The 22,750-nt window shown below is 50.5% G+C and overlaps 1 protein-coding gene across 13 annotated transcripts in view; it reads right to left on the bottom strand.

The window, feature by feature from the left end:
* PALD1 (phosphatase domain containing paladin 1) overlaps positions 1 to 22,750 on the bottom strand; it is an 88,971-nt gene that overhangs the window by 40,526 nt on the left and 25,695 nt on the right. The window contains exon 1 of one of the 13 annotated variants that reach the window (XM_064594760.1): positions 3,743 to 4,117. The exons of the other annotated variants lie outside the window; for them this stretch is intronic. The gene's annotated coding sequence lies outside the window, so the exon portion shown is untranslated. Of the gene's footprint in view, positions 1 to 3,742; positions 4,118 to 22,750 lie in introns of those variants that run through there. 13 annotated transcript variants of the gene reach the window in all.

Here is a 22,750-nt window from a genome sequence, read left to right as displayed (position 1 = left end):
CTGATGACTCTGTCTGCCCACAGCACCCCACACCACAGTCCCTGTCCATCCACGAGCCCTTTTATTTCTCGGCTGCCTCACTGAAGGCGTGTATGTGTCACCTCAGTCTCCCCCGTCCCTCTCCGGCAGTGCCTGACTGGTCCACACGGCGGCCCCAGCACCAGGACAGCGCCCGGCAGATGCTCAGGAAATATTTATGAGATGAGCATATGACCAGCCTCAGGCACCTGCAGCTTCTAGGCCTCCGAGAGGAGCGGGCAATGGCACTGAGGAGCAGGTCTCAGTCCTTCACAAGAGGGTGAGGGGGAAGTCACTCCCACCCAATCCTCCTCTCCCCTGGACTGCCCTCCTCCCCCACCCCACCCCCACCTTCCCACATTCCACCCACCCCTCCAGGTTAAAGCCCAGCGCCTCCAGGAAGCCCTCCCTGACGACACACCCACACACCCCCCCCAACACCCACAGCCCATTGTGATCATCGCAAGATGGAACACTCCATTCCCTTCCATGGCATGCTCTTCCTGGCAGGGGCCATCCTGCGTCCTTCCTGGCTCCGTCAGCTGCCTGGCTCAGGGGAGGGGCCGTACACATAATGACGGAACAAATCAGCTCCATCTCGTTACCTCCCCACCCCGCCTGGCTCCTCGGTGATGGGAACAAGGGCGGCACCCCACAACAAGGAGGCACAAAAGACAGGAAGGATGTTTACTTACTCCTGAGTGGGGGCACCGAGTGATGTATTTACTTTCCTTTTGCTTATCCATCGCTTCTCGATTTCCACCGATGCACAAGATTACTTTGGGAACGTTGTTTTAAAGTCTAGTTATTTGCAATGGTTTCAGAGTTGGACAAAGGTCACAGCGCCTCACCTAGGGCACCCCCTCGCCCCCCACTGTGCTCCTCCAGCTGTGTCTTTGTCCCCCGCCCGAGTCCCGCCGCCCATTGCCATCCACGTTCCCACGATAATCACTCCACTCATACAGCCTGGTGGGATTTTTCATGTCTTTGCGGGGTTTTGGTCTTTGATAATGTCAACAACCTCAAAAGGAAGTGAGACAGGGTTTATGACCTGCGCCCCCCCAACTTTACAGCAGAGGATGCAGCTAAGCAGGGCCAACGACAGGAATTACCCCAGGCTCCACAGCTCAGTAGAGGGAGAGTCACGTGGCTTCTGCCGCGTGGCCCATCGTCTCATATCTCTGAGGGTCACCCAAACCTATCCATCCGCCACCTCCATCCCTCAGCCTCCTTCTTTTGAAAACTAGGAGATCAGAATACAAAATAAAGCCACCAGGGGTCTGGGATCGCAGGAGAACTTCATCTGCTAAACTTCGTGTTTCCAAAATGTTTTCACTTTTTTTCTAAACTGAAAACACAAAGGTCTAAAAGCTAAAACCAGAAGGTGGAGGAATGTCTGGAAATATTACCACATATGCAGCAGGTGGACTGTCACTGCGGGATGGGCCTGGAGTTCTGGGCTTCAGCCTGCAAACAGCAGGGAGCCTTTGAGGGTCCAGGTTCTGGCCAGGGAGAAGTCATCCTTGTCACCCCCTGAGATGACACTGGGGTGGGCTTGGAGCCAGGAGTAGACAGAGTGGGCAGAGGGTCTGGGTAGCCCACTGAGGAGCTGTGGCAAGCGGGGGCCAGCAAGGGACAGCAGGTCCCACTGTAGATGGAGCGCCCGAGCTGGGAGACGCTGCAGGGTGGGGACTAGCCTCCCTCCCGGCTCCCCTAACAGGCAGAGGACAGAGAAGCGGCTCCTGCCAGCTCTGTGGCCAGCCAACACCTTGGCCCTTGTCACCACATGCTCCAGCATGGCCCCTGAGGCTCCTGGAATTTGGGACCCTCAGGAAGGAAAAGGGTTCTCTCCAGCACCCCTCGTTGCCTGCCTCCAAGCCTGGGGAGTCCCACCACCACCTCTGAAACTCCCCTGTAGGTCAGCTCTGCCTGACAGAAAGCTCCGTCTCTATGGGAGCTTGGATTAGGGAAGGGGGAAAGATTATAATGAACATTCTGGGGACAAGTGGGAAATTTTGAATATGGATTGCATGTTGGATAAATAAGTTAAGTCCTTGGGTGTGATGATATGGTGGAGACTGTGCTCCTGGGAGACCCAAGATGAAGTGTCTAGAGATGAAGCACCTTGAAGTCTGTCAGTTTTAGGTGGTTGAGAGACAGAGATAGACAGCACAAGCAAATGGAGTGAACATCAGCCACCAGCGAGGACAGACACTAACTATACTCTCCTCTCAACTCTTCTGGAGGCTTGAAAGTTTTCCAAATACAAAACTGGCGATGAAAACATTTTTTAAATGAAAGTTTTAAAAAGTTAAGCTGTGGGGCGCCTGGCTGACTCAGTCGTTAAGCGTCTGCCTTCGGCTCAGGTCATGATCCCAGGGTCCTGGGATCGAGCCCCACATCAGGCTCCCTGCTCAGCGGGAAGCCTGCTTCTTCCTCTCCCACTCCCCCTGCTGTGTTCCCTCTCTCGCTGTGTCTCTCTCTGTCAAATAAATAAATAAAATCTTTAAAAAAAAAAAAAAAGTTAAGCTGCCTCACAAGAAGCGAGTCTTCCACACATTCCCCCAGGTTCTCCCCCTTGAAGACGCAGGAAGCATCTCATCTAGAGGGAGGAGTTTCGTAGTCCGAAGATCAAAGCGGTTGCTTGATCCCTGCAGGTTTATTTTCCACTCTAATTAGCTGCCAGTACTTAAAAATCAAGGGGTTTCGAATAAAAGTGCAGATGTCTGGTTTCTCCTGAAGTGGCGTGCAAGCCCAGGGCGCCGCGGCAGGGAGGCAGTCCTGGGGCCCTCCCTGGCCTCGAGGGGGTGGGCAAGGGTTCCCTGGGGCAGCCCTGCATTCGCGGCATTCTCTCCACCTGTCACAGCACCTGCAGCCCCTCTGCGAGCCCCCAAGTCTGTGAGTCCCCTGGCCTCCCTGCCACCCTCCAGTGGGGGGAGCGTGTCCTCTCCCTGCGGCCCCAGCAGCCCAGACACAGGCCACACTTCCCGGGCAGACTCTGACCCCCTCAGGAGAGGCTGGTGCACCTCCCTTGTTCTGACTGATGCCACTGGGCTGCCTCCTAACCCCCAGAGAGCTTCTCTGCTCCCTCTTGCTGGCCCTGGGGCATGGGCTTTCTGGTCCCAAGTCAAGACTGACCTTCCCCAGGGGGGAATCTCCCTGGGGGAGACTGGCCCCACTTCTCGGCCTGGGGGCGTCCTCGGGTTTGACCAAAATGCCCACCATGCCTCCACCCCCTCCCTCCCTGCCATGTGTATTAAACAAACCAGATGAGGGGCAGGAGCCCCCTCCCTATCTCCCCTCAGGTACCTGTGACCAGTCCCAGCTAATGGGACATAAGGGGCAGTGTCACGTGGCAAGTTCCAGAATCTTCCCTATGAGCCCCCCCTTTCCTCCCTTCCTCCATCCTGCTGTCTGGAACACAGATGTGATGACTGAAGTTTCACAGCCATCTTGAACCACGAGCACATGAAGCCACACCCTCTGAATGGGAGAGGTCAAGTTCCCCCAAGGAATCCGAGGAGTGGAACCACCACCCCAGGCATGGGCTGCAAAGCTCTGGGTTTGGACAGGACATAGAAATCAACTTCCATCTTGTATAAACCATTGTTACTTGGCTTGTCCTATTACTCGCAGCCAAATCTAATCCTGACTAATGCACTCCATTATTTTTAGGTCTGACCCTCAGTGACCGCACGCCACATGGCAAAAAGACAGAACTTACTTCTCTCCCCTCTCGCAGGAGAATGTCAAGTTTCCCTGCTCGTAAGAGTCAGGCAGAGCGACACCAGGATCCTGTGAGCCCAGCCCGTGCTGGGGTGTGGGGGTTCACAGAATACAGAAGACATGTCTCCAGCCACCAGGGCCCACGGCGGGGCTGAGCAGATGCACACAGGACACCATTAGAGCACCAAAGATTGCTAGATGGCGTGGTGCAGCAGTTCTCCCCAAGTCAGCCGCAGAGATTTAGAAGCTCCAAGCAGCTAAATGTTTGTTCCAGCCTGTAGAGAGAGGCTTGGCCTCCATGACTCCAAAAAGGCAGAGACTAACTACAGGTGTCTCCCCATCTGGAGTCTCTCTTTGGCCCTCCTGGGCTGTTCTGGAAAACAAAAAGGTGTTATCTGGATGGGAGGTCCCCTGCCTGTTGGATTTTTCAGGGAGGAGCGAGAGGAGGGGGATGTAAAACTCCCCAGGGAGGGCCCAGCCTGCTCCGGGAGGGCAGTCATTCTGCTCCTGAAAGAGTATGAGGCACCGTCCATCTCCAGGTTCCATGCACCTGGGATTGGGGGAAAGGGGAGCCAAAACGCCAGTGGGGAAGACCCTGGGAGGACAGAATTAAGAGTACGTGGACACGCTCACCTGCTCAGCTCTAAGAAGTTGGCCATCTGGGCATTTCAGTGTCAGTAGAAATCTAGAGTTTCCTGAGACCCCACCCAGGGCTCTGGGCCTGCTGATACTCACCTGGCCACTTCCAGGGACTGGACCCCAAAGGGCCAGTGAGACCTTAGGCTGGACCCCCACTTCTGACCTCCAGTAATGTCATGAGGGCCTGAGGCATCCTTTCAAGAAGCTGTGAAAATCCATGACCCAATTCTGGGGCCTGTCCCCATCCTTCCACGTCTGTGGCTTTCAGTCTAGACTCCCTTGCCCGGCATTCAAGATGCCCCCCTTCCCACCCTCAGCACCCCCTATTAACCTCCACATGCCAACCTTCCAGGCAAATCCCGGTTCCAGATGCCGTACGGTACAGAGCAGCAAAAGCCCCAGGAGACATTCCTCTCCAGCTTGGGCTTTCCGAGAGGTCTCAAGTTCCGCACAGCCCTCTCTGGACCATACTTCATTGCCATCTGGAAAGTGAGGGGGCTGGACAGGATGGGAGGCTTTCCAACATTTTACCAGCTGAGCCCTTTCAATCCTTGATGAAAGTCCAGTGTGCAACACAGCCCGATGTGCAATATAGACAGAAGCAGAGCCGCTCTGCCAGCAGCCAGCCCAGGAAGGGAGATGCAGAGCCTCCTGCCCCCAGCCCCACCACGCGGCTGCTCCTAGGGAGGAATGCTCCAGAGCTCCTGGCCAGGGATGCTCAAAACCCCTTCCTGCTCAGACCTCCCAGGACACATCCAGCAGTTCCCTGCCCCCATGCATCTGTCATCCCTGGTCCCAGAGCCAGGAACACCATCCATTCCCTCACCCCCTCATGCCCTCCACCAACGCCCAGTGGAAATGCCCCCTCTTCCTGCAAGCCTTCCAGCCTGCAGCCTGGGCCCCACGCGACCCCAGGCTGAGCTCCCTGGCCTGGTGTTTGGTAAGCACATGTTCCGTCTCCCCGCTCTGGATCCAGTGCTCCTCCAGGGCCCCCACAGAGCCAAGCCCACCATAGCTGTAGGTTCCATATGTCTTTTTCCTAAATAAATTCCACATTCACTACCTCATTTCCGCTTCAGAACAATCCTCTGAGAAAGGCAGATATGTCAGCCACTGTGCCAGTCAGCAGATGGAAACACTGAGGCTTCAGAGAGTTCACGACGTGACAGAACAACAGAACCAGGCCTCTGGCACAGCCGGGGCTCTTTCTACCGCATCATCCTCCCACCCTCCCCCATTTCCCCGACACTACCCTCACTTTCCCAAGAGACGATGGGAAGCGTAAAGCAGGAACCTGGTGGAAGGCAGAGAACAAGCTGGACCCCGAGAAGAGGACCCCTTCCAGGGCCACGGCCTGTCATGTGCACCCCAGGCAGCCAGATGCCCGGGGCGGGTAACAATGGAGCTAAAAATAGGGCAGGAGGCTGAGTGGCCAGCTGCCGGAAACATCTGCCTCAGCTGCAGAACAAACATGACGGAAGTCACCACTGCGGAGTCCCCTACTGTGGGGCAGGGGACAGCTGGGGGCGGGGGAGGGGAGGGTAAAACCCTCAGGTCTGCACCCAGGGCAGGGGCCTTGTGGCCCCAAACACACGCACGCGCACACACACACACAGTGTAAATCCACCTTGTGCACCAACACGTATCTCGTAGTCGGAGTCAGACGCACCTTCGAGTGCCCAGTCTGTTCCTCTCATTTTACAGAAGAGGACGCTGAGGTCCAGAGTAGGCCAGACAACTGCCCAGAGGCAGCTGGACAGCAGGGCGAGGACCAGGGATCTCCGACCCTTGCCTCTGCAGGTCCCGGCCCATCTGCCTCCCTGAGCACGTCCATCCAGGGCCGGGAGGAAGAGCTCTCCTGCCCCACAGAATGAAGCACGCCAAGCAGAGGAGACAGATCAGCATAAAAGACTTCAGTTTAGACTCAAGGAGGAACTACAGAGCGATCCATGACTTCTGCCAAGCAGACCCAGCCTCCCCTTCCAGCCTCGTGCTCCCCAGCCCCCACCCTTGTCCTCTCAACTCTAGCCAAAGTGAAATTCTTACAGTCCCAGGCACAGACATCTCAACGGGCCTTTGCAAATAATTAGCAACAACAAAAATAATAATAAAGCAGAGGTGCATCTTACTAGGCCAGGGGATTAGGTTGGGACGTTCTAGAATCTCTGTAAGGCAGGAACTGTGCCTTCGGAAATTCTTCCTATAACCATGGACAAGGCTGGGCCAGCTCTCCGTGGGTCCCACGCAGTCAGCTTTCCCTCTAGCGAGATGATACAGACGCCAATGTGTTCTGCTGAGCGGCAGATGAGGTTGAGAGCCACACACGGCCTCACGCTCATTCACTCCACAGCTTCCTGCCCCGCAGGCTCCCTCTGCCTAGCAGACCCCCATCCCCTCAACCAGGGAGCCTCCTTCACGTCCCCCAGGCCACATCCCACAGGGCCGTTGCCTCCATGAAGCCCACCAGGCCGGGGCCGGGGCTGGCCTTCGACGGTACCCTGGTGCTTGGCACAAAGTAGCCACTTGAAGGAACGAAACTGGACAGGTGTCTGAAGAACACCGAGAAAAGGTCAGCTCTGCGGGTGTCCATGCTGCAAATGCACATGACCCAGCACAGGTAGGTTTCAGCCCAGGGCCCAGGGCCCAGCAGGTACTCTGTAAATGCAGCCCTGTTTGAACCAGCATAAGAAAATGGGGCCCGGGGGAAGGACGCTGACCCCTGGGTCCCACATGACAGAGAAGGTTAATGAGGAAGCGACATGAAGGCCAGAGGCTGTGGAGACCCCTTCAAGCCAGGCAGGGGGGAGGGTGACTCTGAGGGCCCCCGTCTGAGAAACAGACCCCACCCCTGCAGGAGAATTGCCTGGCTGAGACCCCTGGGTCTCTCCTGTCGACTCTCTCTCTCTCTCTCTCCTTGCCTCCCGGAGGAACAAGAAGAAAGGGGCACCTCAAAAGTCCCCTGGACTCCTCATTCACTCCTAAGGACTGAACACATTAGCAGATTGAGCAGGATTTGAAATCACAAATGATGAACTAACTCCAAGTGGCTTACATCTCCACCTCCCACCCCAGGGTGCACTTTCAGGTTTGTTAGCGGGGAGAGGATAATTGTGGCAATGGGCAAGACATCCCAGAGCCCAAGAGAGGCCCAGGCCCTGCACAGAAGCCATTCCCCTACCACCTGACCCACAGTTCCCACTGCATGCTCCACAGAGCCGGGGTCCCCAGTGCCTTCCAGGCGTCCTCAAGGTCAAGACTAGTCTCAGGACAGTACCAAGTATCATCGCCTTCTCACCATGAGTGAAGACACTGATGGAGCAAAAGCTACAGGTGAGACTCAGCAGGAGGTGAGACTCAGCAGGAGGCATGGTACTGGCCCCCAACCAGGCTGCCCGTCACTCAGAGTGACAAAATATGCCAGAAGGTCTTTGATGAGGGGCACCTGGCTGGCTCAATCAATGGAGCATGCAACTCTTGATCCCAATGTTATGGGTTTGAGCCCCATGTTGGGTGTAGAGATTACTTAAAAACAAAATCTTAAAAAAAGAAGTCTTGGGGCGCCTGGGTGGCTCAGTGGTTAAGTGTCTGCCTTTGGCTCAGGTCATGATCTCAGGGTCCTGGGATTGAGTCCCACATCGGGCTCCTGGCTCAGCGGGAAGCCTGCTTCTCCCTCTCCCACTCCCCTTGCTTGTGTTCCCTCTCTTGCTGTGTCTCTCTGTCAAATAAATAAATAAAATCTTTAAACAAACAAACAAAAAGTATTTAATCAAGCAGTAAAACTAATTTCACTGAAGCTCAGCCCTTGAGTACACGTCTGTTTACTATTCTGTGTGATGACAGTGTGTACCTGGGCTGGTTCAGGGTACGACAGGTGTCTGGGGGAAAGGCACCTGTGAGCCTGTCTGGGCTCTCAGCTGAACTAGCCTCTCTGTTCACAGAAAGGACGGCCGACAGCCAGCCAAACACCAGTTATTCAGAATTGGGTATCTGGCAGAGATTATCTCAAAAATGAACAAGGTGAGCCTTTCCTTTCAAGGATCACTGTTGCCAATGATCAAGTTTGAGCTTTAAGGGAAACAACTGAATTTTGGAAAACTTGCATCAGCCATTGTGAGTCTGACAGCTTCCCAAAACACAAAGACTTTGCAATGACACGGTGATGATGCTAACATATGTAATTTCTGGATGTTGCTGAAATGAAATGTGTACACATTTAGAAGATCTGTATAACTCCGTGAACCAATATTTTCCCAATGGCCAATACATGATGTTACAAAACCACCCCTGTGTCAAAGATCCATTCAGGGTGCAGGAGAGTCTGATGGCTCTTAATGAAACGAATTATGAAAAATTCATTAATATGATTGCAGATTCTACATTTCAAATGACCTTTAAGAAACTATAACATGTTGAATTTTTATGTAGTCTCAAGAGAAAATATCCAGAGGCTAATAAAATATTCTTCCCTTTTCCAACCACTTATCTGTTTGAAGCTGGATTTTGTTTCATATACTTCAATCAAAACAACATATCACAACAGTTGAATGGAGCAGATATGAGAATCCAAGGGTCTGTTATTAAACTAGACATGAAAGTGATCTGCAGGGGCTCCTGGCTGGCTCAGTCCGTAGAACATGCGACTCTTGATCTCGGGGTCATGAGTTTGAGCAACACGATGAGTGTAGAGATTACTTAAAAAAATTTTTTTCAATCTTTAAAGTGATTTGCAAACACACTGTATTTGCAATACAATGCCACTCTTCCCACTGTATTTTGTTTTGGAAAACATAGTTCAGTTTTCAGGGGAAAAAAATGTATCTATGTTAACATACAATGGGTTTGCTATTATTTTTAAATAAATTTACACATGTATGTTTTTAAATATATTCAGTTTTAATTTCTAATATGGTAAATATCAGTTTATGTATATAACCCACATAAACAGAAGTTCTTTGGAGTCTTTAATTTTTAATAGTGTAAAGGAAGGAGGCCTGAAGCTAAAAGGTTTGCAAACAGCTATGATTTAACTCCCATAAACCCTTTGGTTAACATGTACTAGCATCAGTCCCATCTTGCAGGTACAGACCCTGAGGTTCAGAGAGTCTGGGTAACCTTCAAAGGTCACACTCTCACTCTCCAAACTATCCCTCCCCTAACATCATGCCCCTGAAGGAAGTGGAGAAGGATGACCAATGACATAGTAGAAAGGAAACCACATAAGTGAGAGAAGAGAATTTGGGGGCAGAAAAGAACTTTCTATACAATGCTAGGAAGACATATAGTTAAACATCAGTAGATCAAACTACATAAAAAATGGTCAGCTTTGGGCCGCCCGGCTGGCTAAGTAGATGGAGCCTTGATCTCAGGGTTGTGAGTTCAAGCCCCATTTGGGTTTACAGATTCCTTAAAAAGAAAAATCTTTAAAAAAAATGGTCAGCTTTTAACCAACACAGAAAAACCACAAAGCTAAAAGGCAAATGATAAACTGGATAAAGATATTTTTGACATATTTTTTTATCATTTATCATATTCGATATGGCTCTTTTCAAGCCAAAAAACAAGTATATCTTGAGAGTATAACAGACCCAAAAAACCCCAAAAACCCAGCCAAGAAATACAAATGGACAATAAATGTGAGAAAAAGACGTTCAACCTAACTTGTAATTTAAAAACTTGAAAGCATGAGGGGCGCCTGGGTGGCTCAGTCGGTGAAGCATCTGCCTTCAGCTCAGGTCATGATCCCGGGGTCCTGGGATTGAGCCCTGCATGGGCTCCCTGCTCAGTGCGGAGTCTGCTTCTCCCTCTGCCTCTCCTTCTCTCTCGTGTGCTCTCTCTCTAATAAATAAATAAAATTAAAAAAAAAAAACTTGAAAGCATGAAATGCCCCATCTTGCCTCTCATTCTATCAGATAAAACAGCATGAAAACACCCAGCGTCCAGATGGGTGCCAGGGATGGGCTCCCTCCGAAACACCTGGCAGGATGCACCTTGCACTACTCCCTAGAGGCCAATCTGGCACTAATTCTAAAATACCTTAACAACACACAACCCTTTGATCTGGCAATTTTCCTATCAGCTGATTCCAAGGAAATAATCAGAGATATGGCCACAAAAATGTTCATCATAGCTTTGCTTAGTTTAGTCAAAGCCTGAAAACATCTTTCACATCAACCGTGGTCAAAGTCCGCTGTATCGTGGATGTCATCGTGTAGTCATTAAAATGGACACGGTGTCAGATGACCATCACTTAACAGAATGTGGAGGGAAAGAAGCCAACACACTGTCTGATTCTGTTCGTCTAAAACTCAAACACAGGCCAAACTAATCTATGGTGTTGGAAGTCGGACAAGACGTCCCATTTGGAGCAGGAAGGAGGGGATGACGACGAGGTGCAGGGATCCGGGGTGCTGGGAGACTTCTGTTCCTTGGCCTAGGGAAGGCTGTGAAGGCTGTGCTCATTTGGTATAATCATCAGGGTGGATACTTGTGATGTGCCTACTTTTCTGACCATGGGTTAAACTCTTAACTTAAAAGTTTCAAAAGCGGGCGCCTGGGTGGCTCAGTTGGTTAAGCAACTGCCTTCGGCTCAGGTCATGATCCTGGAGTCCCCGGATCGAGTCCCGCATCGGGCTCCCTGCTCTGCAGGGAGTCTGCTTCTCCCTCTGACCCTCCCCCCTCTCATGTGCTCTCTCTCTCTCATTCTCTGTCTCAAATAAATAAATAAATAAAATCTTTAAAAAAAAAAAAAGTTTCAAAAGCAAGAAGTAACAGTTTATTTCCTCACATAGGAAAATCTCTATTGTGTGTTTAGTTACCAAAAAAAGACACAGTATACACAGGTGTGCCCACACATACATACACACAAGAAAAACTTCTGGAAGGCTAAATCTCAAAACATGCATGGTGAACTATGGTTATCACTGGAAAGTGGGGTCACAGATGGTTCTTCTAATCTTCCTACATATCTGTTTTCTCTGTTATTGTTTTTAAGATTTATTTCTTAGAGAGAGAGTGGGGCGTGCACTCGGGGGTGGGGTAGGGACAGAGAGAGAGAGTGCGTGTCAAGCAGACTCTCCACTGGGCAGGGAATCTGCCACGGGGCTCAATCCCAGGACCCTGAGATCATGACCTGAGCTGAGACCGAGAGTCGGACACTTAACCGAAGGTGCCACCCAGGCACCCCTCTCTGATGTTTCTATGATGAACATAAACTGTTGATAGAAAAAAGAGGGAAAAACCATAGCACGACACAGTATGGCCACTGACAGCAACAACCCTGGTTCTGTATCAACCTTACAGCCCAAAGAGCCCCTGACCCCACCGGAAAAGCCCAGAGGACTAGGTGTTCCTGAGTTGCCACTGACAGAAAGCTAAACACCTTCCCATAGAAATCATTAGGATCTTGGAATCAAAAAGACCTGGGTGGACCCCAGCCCTGCGCCCCCACCAGAGGCCTAGGTTACTTCCTGAGCCTCAGTCTCCCTGTGGTGGAGAAAGGCTTAAATGAGGTCATGGATGTCCAGGCCTGACCCAGTCAGTGCCCAGAGCGTATGTGATACACAGGCTCCCCCAGGTTCCACCGAAGAAGAAATGGGGGCCCAGGGGGCTGAGTGACAGCCCTGGGAGCACCTGTATAGCCCCCCTGGCCATCAGCTCCCCCAGAATACAGTGCTGGCTGGACACTGGACTTGACCTCAGGTAGCCTCCCCTGGAACTCACAACCATCATCCCCATGAAACCTCCACGTGGAAGACCAAGGCAGGAAAGGTGGGTGCCTGATCCAGACAGGAAGTGACCTCACCGGATGAATGACAGGCCAATATTCCACCGTGAGCCCCACCTGCTGGGGACCTTCGGGGTCATGGGAGCCAGGAGTGGGTGGGTACACGGAGGCCAAGGAGGAAACAGGATTTACTGCAGAAGGCCAGGCACATGGCAGACCCCCCGGCAGGGAAGTGACTTCATTTCACACTCTGTCGCCCTTGTTTCCGTCCCTGACATGGCAGGGAGTTAACCCTGACAGGGCCATTCTCCCCTGGGCTCTAGCCAACTCCACACAAGCCAGGGGGGAGAGAATCCAGGCTTTCTCCTTTCCCCACTCCTGGGATCCCTAATCCACAGAGAAGGAAAATGAGGCTCAGAGAGGCTGACCACAAGAGAGGAACTCCAGGACCTTTCTTTCTCTCTACACTGAGCTGCACAGAGGAGGGAGATGTTAATTCAGGCTCAGGAACTCAGGGAAGGCTTCCTGGAAGAGGAGACCACTGAGCTGGGCCTTAACGGAAGAGTAACATTTGACAGACAAGAAAGGCATCCCACATGGAGGAAACAGCACAGAGAAAGAAGTGCTTGGCAATGTACAGAGTACTTGTGAGGCCAGAATACAGGACAGGGTGGGGTTGGGCTGAAGCTCAGTTGCCTTGGGGACTGTGCCAGAGAGTCAGGATGTTGCTCTGTGGGGTGACCATTGTGCACACTGGGGCAATAGTAGAGTTGCATGATGATGCCCTGTGTCAACCTAAGAGGGCTGCATGGAAGAGGCAACACATGGAGAAACCATCTCGGCAAGGGCCAGCTATTACTCTGGGACCACTGGGGCCCAAAGCTCAGCAGACCTCACCGCCACCACCGCCACCACCCAGCATCCCCAACTACACCGGGTTTCTCTGCAAAGGAGAGGGAAAGAAATTCATAGTACCAATAATAGTGTGTGCCAAGCTATGTATCAGACGCCAGACCATAGCGTAGCAGGGCGCTGAGGGCACAGACTGTGTTCCAGACTTAGCCCCACGACCACCGGCTGTGTGATCTTGACAGAAACACTTCACCTCTCTCGGCTTCAACATCTGTCAGATGAAGATAAGGCCCATGCCACTCCGAGGATTAACTGAGAGGGTTCCTGGGCACGCCCACCTGAGCCTCCATAGCCAGGGTTCAGCCAGCATTCGCTGCCACGTTACCCTTCCAAACTCCCCCGTGGGCTACGTCTCGTGGCCATGCTGAGCCACGGACAGGCTGAGTGGACTGGCCTAGATCACATGGCAAAGAAACAGCAGAGCCAGGATTCAAACTCAGGCCCCCTAACACCCAGGCTGATCCTGGCCCATCAGGCAAAACAAACCCTGAAACCCTAAAACCTAAAACCCTCTGCGCTGGCTCTCCAGGCCTCTGGGTAGCTTCCGGCCGGGGAAGAGATCTACCACCTCAAACCTCCAGTGACCATGGGAAGGGCAGGGAGAAAACACCAGGGCACAGCAGGGGAAGAAAAATATTTTGAAGTTTCTCCCTGTTCCTGTTTATCTATCCTCTTGATCCAGAAGCTCCTGGTAGCTGTTTGTTCAGGGAAAGTTCTGCCAAGAGCGACATCCTGCCGTCAGCCACCCTGGGCCCAGCGGCCCCTGCCAGCCTTGGGCTGGGGACACTGAGGACCACATCCCTGCAGCCCGCTGCCGAGGCCAGGGAGGCTGCTTCATAAAGGGGCTTTCGACAGAAGCTGGGGCCCGGGAACGGGGACCCAGCCAGGGAGGAGGGGCCACTGCTGCTATCTCCTTGGCCCCTGCCGGCACCGATCAGCTCCATGCTCAGCTGCAGAGAGATGACAGACAAGGATTCAAGGAAAGGATTCTGAGCCTGGCCTGGACACTGCAATGGGCGTGGGACTGCAGAGCATGGGCTGTGCAGTCAGGCCGACCTGGCAGCCAATCCCGGCTGACCGATGACTTGCTATGTGACCTTGACCAAGTCACGGAGCTTCTCTGAGCCGAATCCCCTTATCAGTAAAATGAGGATAATATTGGAACCTACTTCATAAGGATGTGGTGAGGATTACATGAGACAACACAGGGAAAGGGCTGGCCCCTAGTAAATGTGAATAAATGTTATTTATTCCCACACCTACCAACAAGCTAACACTCTCGCTCAATCCTGAAGATCTGAGATACCTTTAAAATAAGCTCAGGGGCAACTGGGTGGCTCAGTCGGGTCACTGTCTGCCTTCGGCTCAGGTCACGATCCCAGCGTCCTGGGATCGAGCCCTGCATCGTCCTGCATCGGGCTCCCTGCTCAGCGGGGAGCCTGCTTCTCCCTCTCCCTCCGCCCCTCCCCGTGGCTCCTGCTCTCTCTCGCTCAAATAAATAAAATAAGCTCAAAAGAACAATTATAGCTTCAAAAAAGGAATGAAATTCTGACACATGCTACAACATAGATGAACCCTGAAGCTATTAGGCTAAATGTTTAAATAAGCCAGACACGAAAGGACAAATACTGTATGAGTCCACTTACATGAGGGACCTAGAGCAGTCAAATTCACAGAGATGGGAAGTAGAAGGATGGCTGCCAGGGGTCGGGGGAGGGAGGGTGATGGGGAGTGAGTGTTTAATGGGCACAAAATTTCAGTTTCAGAAGAGGAAAAAGCTCTGGACATGGTGGTGACAGCTACACCACAGCGTGAACGTACGTAATGCTACGGACCTATACAATTAAAAGTGGTTAAATGGGTACATTTTATGGTATGTATATTTTATCTCAATTAAAAGAAAAGGCTCATTCAAAAAAAAAAAGGCTTTTGGATGCCCACATTAATTTCTGTCCCTGCCTTTGGACAGTTGAGGGTCAAGAGGTGGGCAGGCATGGAAATTGCTGAAGGCACCACCTCCCAGGGAGTCGGTGCCGTCAGAGACCTGGGTGGGGGGTGCTGAGGAAAGAGGTGCGCACATTACCTCCTGGGCCCGGCTGGGCTGGGAGGAGGCAGCCCTTGAGCCAGGGGGGCACCAACTCAGACCGAGCCACTCTGCCAGGCTCCTTCCAGTGCAAGATGGGGTCTGAGCCAGGCAGCCCCACGCTCCTGCACCCACCAGGAGCACAGTGAGTGTGAGAGATGTGGGGGCCCACTCACACCTCACGCTTGCACGTGCGCATGGGCACCCCCCACACACACACACACACATGCTACCAGGCCAAAGACACCAGATCAGCCCTCACACACCAATCCCAGCCCGTGGGCACCAACATCCAATAAATAACAGCGGTTCCTCATCAATCCCAGCACCTACCACAAGGAAGGCAAACTGTGGCCCGCCCACCATGTCCAGGGCCAGGGATGGGGAAGGAGGTGTGTGAGCAAGAACTGCTCAGTGGGCATGCCCAGTGTAAGGAGACCTGGAAATACAGCCCTCCGGAGACCCCCTGACCTCAGCCTGACAACCCTACCCACAGGGCTAGGCTGAGAAGCAGGCCGCATCTCAGAGGTGGGAGGTGGGTAGGAACAGGGGTGAGAGGGCCTGGGGGTGGTAGACTGGCTGAGCTCCACCATGAGTCACTGTGTGACCTTGGGCAGGTCACTTTCCCTGCTGGGTCTTTTGAAGACTCCTTAGCTTCCTTCTTGGTAAAATGAGCCTTCTATCTCACCACCCAATGGGCATACATCCTACAGAAGTAAGTGTGTGTGTCCACCACAAGACAAGCAGGAGTGTTCAGCAGCTTTTTTCACCATCACCAAAAGCTGGAAACAAGCCGAAAGTCCATCTATAGGGAAAAACGGACACATGGTGGTATACTTCTATAGTGGAATACTATAGAGCAATGAAAAGGGACAACCCGCTGAGGCCTGCGGCCTCACAGATGACTCTTACTATTGATGCTGAGAGAAAGAAGCCAGAAGAATCCAGATAAAAACAACTCCTATTCTATGCTTCCATTTACATAAAGTTCAAGAGCAAGCAAGACTAATCCCTTGGGAAGGCACTCCAAAGCATAGACACTTGAGAGTGGGGCTCAGGTAACTGACCGGGAAGAGGCCCCAGGGAACCTTCCGGGGCACTGAAAATGTTCTCTATCTTGGTCTGGATAGGGGTCATCCAGGTGATACCTCTGCAACCATCCATCAAACTGTGCCCTGCTTTACTGTCTGTAAATGAAACCTCGATTTACAGAATAAAATACAAACAGCTAAGAACTCCTACTCTGTCTTCCTCTGAGGACTGCAGCGAGGGTCTGCTGGGAGTCTGCACGTGGAAAGGGTTGAGTGGTGGTAAGAACGTGGGCTGCGAGGCAGAAGGACCAGGGTTCAAATCCTGATGCTCCCTCTGACTGGGTCCATTTTTTTTCCCTTTTTTAGTTTATTGTTGCTGTCGTTCGCCAGATTTTTTATTACATAAGTATGTGTACCTACTGTCCAAATCAGATGAAGGTGTATAAAGAAAAGGCTTATGCCCTTCCCATCCTCCTCTGAGCCCACCTCTTAAAAACTTCCCTCTCCGACAAGGCTCTTTCCCTTAACTAGACAACACAAACACCCCTCCCATTTATACACAGACTCCCAACCCTGTCTGTTTACTGACAGTAAGCCATTTCATTGAGTTACTACTCATCCAACTAACAGCTACTACGTATCAACCACATCAACCAGAGGGGCGCAGTCCTGCCCCTTCATGGAACAGACATTCCAACAAGAGAAACAAAAGAGAGGGAGAGGGGATGGAGTGACAAGGGAGTCCACAAAGAAATACAACAATGACACATTGTACACACTGGGATGTGGGTTCCAAGGGGCTGAGAAGCTCAGACAGAAAATGAGGGAAGGAGGGAAAGGACCATGGTCACAGAAGGTCTATGCTGATATCTGAAGACAGGGAAAGTTTCGGCCAGGTGAGAAAGCATGCCAGGCAGCAGGGACAGCACGGGCAAATGCCCTGGGGTGGGGAAGAACACAGAACTGAAAGGAGACAGTGCGGTCTCCAACACACTGCCGCAAAATCCCTGTGCACACAGCCTTCCATCCTGGTGGTTTACGTCTTTAGAGCAGGCTATGGAAATTCACACCGCTGAGATAAAAAGGCATGTGCATTTAAAACTATAGTAGGTTCTGCCATCTTACTTTTCCAAAAGGCAGTAGCATTTTGCCCAGCAACTGGCAATTGCTTAAGAGGGCCAGTTTCCTCACATCTTCACTGGTTCAAGAAGTCATTGATCTTTGTCCTTTCTGCCCCATATGAAATCTGTCCACTTCCTGGTCTGTAAAGTGGGGTCAATGACAGTTCCTCCACCTCAGGATGCTGTGAGATTTAAGTGAGAAATAAATTCATCTAATCTGCTAAGCTCAGTGCCTTGCACAGAGCACTGAACAAATGGGGATAGCCTGTGACCATCATTTCTGCACAAATGCCAGGAGGTACACCTGTCCCTTCCACAATCACTGTACTGACCAGGCGAACTTCCTAAGGGGAGCTTTGAAGGCTCAAACCCACAGGGTAGAGCATGGCGTTCCCTGGAAACAGGGACAGAGGGAGAAGGAGGTAGAAATCACGGCTCAGGAGAAGAGCAGTGAACTGGGTGGGAGTCAAGAGACTAGGTTCAGGTCAACCTGAGACTCAGCTTCCTCGTCTATTAAATGGGCCAATTCATTTCCTCTTCATTCTGCAAATGTTCCTGGGGCACCTACTATGTGGGAGGAATTGTTCTAGGAGCTGACAACACAGGACAAAAATCCCACCTTATACATGCTGGCTGGAGGCACAGAAATACACTCCATAAATTAGTAAAATATATAGGGTATGGGGAGGTGAGAGTGACATGGAGGTGAGGCATGACATTTTAGACAGGGTACCTAAGGGAGGCATTTGAGTAAAGATCTGAAGGAAGTAACACAGCAAGCTATGTGGCTCTCTGGAGAAAAGCATCCCAGATCAAGGTGACAGCCCATGCAAAGGCCCTGAGGTGAGGTGTTCCCAGTGTGCTGAAGGTGCCCTGAGGCAGTGTGGATGGCTCAGTGTGAGCAAGGGGGTGGGTATTAGACGGGGTGTCCTGGAGGCTACGGTAAGGACACTGGCTCTCATTGTGAGTCAGTGGGGTGCCGCTGGGGTCCTGGGGCAGAGAATTGTCTTGATCTGACGTTCACGTTCTAACCCGGTCACCCTGTGTTGGGTAACAGGGTGGGGAACGAAGGTGGAAGCCCACAGACCTGTGTGGGGTATCCCATGGGAGTACAAGTGCTGCTGGGGGCTGGGCCAGCAGTGTGGGGAAGGTGAGGGGAAAAGGCTTCACCCCAGATCTACTGTGAGGGTGAGGCCCACGGGGCCTGCTCACACGTGGTTCCAGAAGTGTGAGAGAAAAAAAGGAACCGTGGATGACTTAGGTGTTTGGCCAAAACAATTGAGATGAGACAGACTGGGGAGGGACTTGGAGACCCACGAAGAAGGACAAACGGGACAGAGGAGAGGTCAGCGTGGCGCATCTACAGGCTTCACTGCCCAGAGTCTGGGCCACAGCCAAGGCTGGCTGCTCACAGGTGGGGAAACTGATGGAACTGCGTTCTACAGTGAACACCTGTTGTTTAGAAGCCAGAGAGACACAGAATGAGCTAAGGAGGTGGACAGGCAGGAAGCTGGCCCATTTGGTTCCTATGGCTCCCACCCACCACCCCAAACAAGGACCATGGGGTGGAGGCCCAGCGTCCCCACCACTCAGGAAGTCTGCAGGACCCCATGAGGCAATGCAGGATGGTGGCTTTTCCAGCGCCGGCAACATGGCTCAATCCAGTCTCCACGGATGGCTGCTCTGGGATCCATGAGCACTCTCTCTCTCTCTCTCTTTTTTATTGGGATTTAATTCACATACCATAAAATTCACCCTTTTAAAGTACAATTCGGCAGTATTTCGGACATTCCCAATGCTGTGCAACCATTACCACTCTCTAACTGCAAAATTTCAAACCCAAAAAGTTAAATGCAAGGTTACCATATGACCCAGAAATGCCATTCCTAGGTAGATACCCAAGAGAACTAGGTATCCAAACAAATGCTTGTACACCCATGTTCATAGCAGCACCATTCACAATAGCCAAAAGGTGGAAACACTCCAAATGTCCCTGGACTGATACATGGATAAACACAATGTGGTCTCTCCATACAATGGTCTTATTATTCAGCTATAAAAAAAAATGAAGCAGGCTACATGCTACAACACAGTCGAACCTTGATAACAGGATTCCAAGCCAGACACAAAAAAGCACATATTATATAATCCAATAGGTAAATCCATAGAGACAGCACACAGCTTAGTGGTTACCAGGAGCTGGGAAGAGGGGCAGGGCTGGGGTGGATCCCAAGTGACTGCTTAAGAGATACAGGGTTTCCTTTTGGGGCGATGAAAATGTTTTGGATGTTCAACATCACTGATCAAGGAAATGCAAATCAAAACCGTGATGAGATATCACCTCATGCCTGTCAGAAGGGCTACCATTTAAAAAAAGAAAAAAAAGACAAGTGTTAGCAAGGATGTAGAGAAATGGGAAACCTTGCACGCTGTGGGCAAGAATGTAAAATGGTGCAGCCGCTCTGGGAAATAGTAGCAAAGTTCCTCAAAAAATTTAAAAGAGAATTACCACGGGATCCAGCAATCACGCTCCTGTGGATATTTACCCAAAAGAACTAAAATCAGGATCCCAAACAGATATTACTATTAGCACACTCGTGTTCACTGTGGCACTAATCACAACAGCCAAGAGGTGAAAATAGCCGAAATGCCCACTGACGGATGAATGGATAAAGAAGATGTGGTCTAGCGTACAACAGAATAGCGCTCAGTCTTAAGAAAGAAGGAAATTCTGCGATATGCCACAACACAGATGAGCCTTGAGAACGTTATGCTAAGTAAAATAAGCCAGTCCCAGAAAGACAAATACTGTAGATTCCATTTATATGAGGTATCTAAAGTAGTCAAATTCATGCACTCACAGAGTGGAACCGTGGCTGCCAGGGGCCAGAGGGAGGGGAAATGGGGGTTAGTAATCAACAGGCATGAAGTTTCAGTGAAACAATATGAATACATTCTAGAGATCTGCTGAACAACATTGTCTCTATAGTCATCATTATTGCACACTTAAAATTTTATTAAGAAGGCGGATCCCATGCTAAGTGCTCTTACCACAATAAACTAAAATTTTAAGAAATGTTTTGGAATTACACAGATGTGATAGTTAGTTGTACAACATTGTAAATGTACTAAATACGCTGAATTAGCTGCGCACTTTAAAACAGTTAATCTTGTGTCATGTGAATTTCACCTCAATTTGTAAAAAAAAAAAAAAAAAAAGTAATGAGTGCATCCCCTGGGTCATCTGAATGACCTTATTCATAAGCAAGCACCGCCGTGCAATTTGGGGCTAAAGTCTGCCCCTGCGTTTACAATCAAGGTCCTTTTCTGTGAAGGCCAAATCACATCATTGCACATGGTACAAACAAAGGTGGTGGTTCAAGCAGAGGAGGGGGTGAGGTGGAGAACTGAGCCACCCCATACATAGCCCATGGCAGCCTGGACATGCCCAGTTCAAAGGGCTGCCTCTTAGGAGTGGGGACCATGTTCGTGTTGACAGCATCTGTGTGAACTGAGCAAAATCCACCTCTGTTTATGCCAAATGCCTGATTCCCACAGGAAGTGGGTTTAAGAGCCAATATAGACAGATTTCAATAACACCACTATTCCAACCTTATCTTCAATCAAACAAGCCAGCTTCCCAGATATCAAGTGGTGCACTACTGAGACAGACATTTGGGGATTACTCACTGGCAGTCTGGGCTCTAATGTGAGTGATCAGAATTACCCCCAAACCAGCCAACCAGCCAACATCATTAATGCCACTCTGTACAGCAAGTTCAAGTGACAGAGGCAGGGGAAACAGAAGAGACCCAGCTTTCTATCAATCCAACACTGGCAATTTAGGTGCAGCTTACATCCTTCCAATACATTAACATTGTTCATTTGCAATGGGTTGGCTTTCTGGTTTTATTGGTATTTCATGTTTATTTCATGGTTATGGAGAAACTATGTAAATGTAAGGCATTTACATCTAGTTTTGTATTTGTACACATTTAAGTTATTCTAATAAGAAACCTTCAACCAACGGAGTGAGGTTTTTCTCTCTCTCTTTTTTAAAGATTTTATTTATTTATTTGAGAGAGAGAGAGAGAAAGTGAGAAGCAGGCTCCCCACTGAGCAGAGAGCCAATGCAGGGCTCCGATCCCAGGACCCTGGGATCATGACCTGAGCTGAAGGCAGATGCTTAACCGATTGAGCCACCAAGGCACCCCCTATTTTTTTCTTTTAAAAGAGAGTCCACAAGGGGCACCCGGCATTGGGCTCTCTGCTCAGCAGGGGGTCTGCTTCTCCCTCTCTCTGCCCCTCCCCCCAATTCATGCTCGCGCGCTCTCTCTCTCAAATGGATAAATAAAATCTTTAAGTAAATAAATAGTAAAAACTTTAAAAGGGAGTCCATAAAACAACACACACACACACACACACTGCATGACTCCATGCAAAATGTCCCAAATATGCGACTTTAGAGACACAAGCGACTTTAGAGACACAGAAAGTAGATCAGTGGGCTGGGGGTGGGGTGTGACAACGAAGATACAGAATATCTTTTTGGGGGTTGATAAAAATGTTGTAATCAGATAGTGGTGACACAGGCAGGGCTCTAAATATACTAAAAGTTATTGAATTGTACGCTTTAAATTGGTGAATTGTATGGCATATAAATTCTATCTCAAAATGCAATTTTTTTTTAAGATTTTATTTATTTGAGAGAGTGAGAGAGAGAGCACAAGCTGGGGGGCAGAGGGAGAGGGAGAAGCAGACTCCCCACTGAGCAGGGAGCCCGACGTGGGGCTCGATCCCAGGACCCCGAGATCATGACCTAAGCCAAAAGCAGACGTTTAACCGAGCCACCCGGGCACCCCCAAAAATGCTATTTTTATTTTGTATTTATTTTTTTAAAGATTTTATTTATTTATTTGAGAGAGAGAAAGCAAGAGAGCACAAACAGTGGGGAGGGGTAGAGGGAAAGGGAGAAACTCCCTGCTGAGTGGGGAGATGGATGCAGGACTGGATCCCAAGACCCTGAGATCATGACCTGAGCTGAAGGCAGGCACTTAAGCTATTTTTAAAAGAGGAAGGGTCCACATGTTACCCAGGTCTGAGCAGCACTAAACTGGAGAAATCACAGGGAAATCAGCAAGCCCGCCTATTGTTAGCTTCCCTCCCAGGCTCACTCTCCTCTCCCTCTCCCTAAACCGTCCCCAAGAGCTCAGAGAAGGAGGCTGACATGAAACCCAGTCACAAGACAAGCCCAACCTGGAACACAACTCAGGATCCCCATCTCACAGAGTTCACTTCATACAACAACAGCAAAATACTATTTTGAATTATTAAACTAGGAAAAACTTGAAAACAATGAAAGCAACCGATGTTAGTAAGTATGCACAGAATGTGAATCATTTATACATGCAGGGCAATAGTCAAGGAAAAAAGCATGACAATACAGATGCAGAGCCTCCATGACCCCATCAGGCAGGGTCAGGTAGAGCCAGGCACA

Source organism: Mirounga angustirostris, unplaced genomic scaffold (assembly GCF_029215605.1).
Source record: "Mirounga angustirostris isolate CCGP_5_RB_7025 unplaced genomic scaffold, mMirAng1.0.hap1 SCAF_6, whole genome shotgun sequence".
NCBI lineage: Eukaryota > Metazoa > Chordata > Mammalia > Carnivora > Phocidae > Mirounga > Mirounga angustirostris.
This window is presented reverse-complemented; position numbering and strand designations above follow the sequence as displayed.